Source organism: Xiphophorus hellerii, chromosome 13, assembly GCF_003331165.1.
Source record: "Xiphophorus hellerii strain 12219 chromosome 13, Xiphophorus_hellerii-4.1, whole genome shotgun sequence".
NCBI lineage: Eukaryota > Metazoa > Chordata > Actinopteri > Cyprinodontiformes > Poeciliidae > Xiphophorus > Xiphophorus hellerii.
In genome coordinates, this window is record NC_045684.1 from 16,336,002 (window position 1) to 16,338,172 (window position 2,171).

The following is a 2,171-nucleotide window of genomic DNA, read 5'->3' on the forward strand; positions in this document are numbered from 1 at the left end:
TTCCCTGCACTCTGAACAGCTTACAGGGTAGCTGGATGAATTATTGTCATGTTTGTTTAGACTCATATGACAAAGATCTGGGGTTTCATGTCGGCAGATAAAATAACATAGCTAGAAGAAAGTGAGCTGTCAGCACGATCAGCCTTGAGAGCATGTGGCGCTTTGGAGGACTTTGCCACTGACACCAGTTACTAAGTTACAACTCCATTCCTGCAGATAAAGGTGTCACTTGAAGACGTGTTAAAAATAATTGTAAGATGTAGCATTTTTTAGAAATGCTAATTCTCACTTTCTCTGCAGCTGCTGTTTTCTTGATGCTTGATAATGATAGATTGCTGGTTATGATTAATTATCACAAATGTGTGTATAGATTCTTTTTTTTTACATGAAATATGGGATTTTAATTTGTTTTGTTTTGTACATAGAGATATAAAAAACATTGAATACATCAGTTTAAGTGTTAAAAGAAAAGACTGAAGTTCCTGTTTTGTCCAGAAGAAGTAAACAAAACGCTGTCCATTTTTTCTTTTCAAATCTACTCAGTTGTGGGGGATTTGCTAAAGAAGATTGCAAATATTTTGTCACTTAGTAAAAGTTATGACAATAGACTTCCGTTTCATTGGTTTAGATGTTTATTTAATCAATTTCACTGAGGTTAATGTTTTTCCTTCACTGTACATCTGTTGTAAACAGAGGGAAAATATCCTAGCTTTAGATTTGTTGGAACTCTTAACACTCTTAACGCTATATTTTGGAATTTAAATAAATTTATTTTGCTTTTTATATCACTAAACTATGAAGACATCGATGTAAATAAAATCAAAATTCAACCTTAAAAATGTAGAAAAAAAACAACTGATCATTTCTTTTACACAAACATAGGTATATTTATATTCTTAAGTATTGTTTACATTTTTTTACATTTTCACAAATTCATAATTTATTTTACACTAGACTCACTTGGAGTGTATTGTTGCAAAAAACTTCATCCTATCTCAACATAGCACACTGTTAAAGTTATAAAGTCCGCATAGCATTTAGCCGACTCCACATTTAAACTTGCAGGCTCTTTTACTTGCATCTTGCTCCAATTAACCAGGCAACATGCAAATAGCATTGACTGGTTGTTATGGAGATTTGGTCAGCTGCCATGCTTTGTTATTCTAGATCTCTTTACAGTGAGCTGTGAAGATCTTTTTAGAACACAAAAGAATAGAACATCTTTATTTTGTTGTAACAATTAAACAATTGAAACAATTGTAAGTGCCATCCTAGTGGTGTTAGAAAAAATGCCTATGCAGTAAATGATTTATTCTAAGGGTTTTTGTCTTTTCAAGGAGAAACAGATGCTGCCACACTGCTTCCTGTCTTGCAACGATGGTGAAAAACGTGTTAAGCAGAACTAAGGATAATGAAATAAAGCTGATACTGTAGAACAAGTCCTGCCACATCTTAGAAGTGTGTGTGCAGCTTTTGTTGCTCTCCCAGTTTGTGTATTAGGACCTTCACCTGGATTGTCTATCTTACTTTTGCTGTCATGTCACTGTCAACTGATTGTCTGGGAATAAAACTGCTGATACTCTGCATCCCCACATGTGATGAGATAGCTATTTATTGAATTAATCAGAAAGTAGGACCTGCTGTCAGTTTAACTTTTTGTTGGTATGAAATAATTGCTGTGAAATTTGAGTAGCTGTGGAAATGCCATTAATGCTTCAACTGTTTAAAAGTTGGAAAATTTATACTCCTTTGCTATTTTTGGCCAGCAGATAAATGCTACTACTACTACTACTACTACTACTAGTACTACTAATAATTAGTAGTAGTACTACTATTTACTAATCATTAGTAATACTACTCAGTAGTACTACTAATTATAATTATTAGTAATAATAATACGAGCAGTATATAATTGCTAAAGGATGCTAGCCTTACATTATTCTCTTCAGAACTAATTTGGGGGCACAATGGGTTTAATAAATAAAATTGTATATAATTAAGTGTCATATCGCTGAATACTTAAACAGATCATCCGGCATCCTCCTTACAAGGACTTGAATCCATAACAATTTTGTCAGAATGAACGTATTTCCATTAGAGCCATAGATTAACCATAGATCAAAGTGAGCAGAGTTTCATCCCCCTCCTAAGGTCCATTCAGCTCTAGCGTC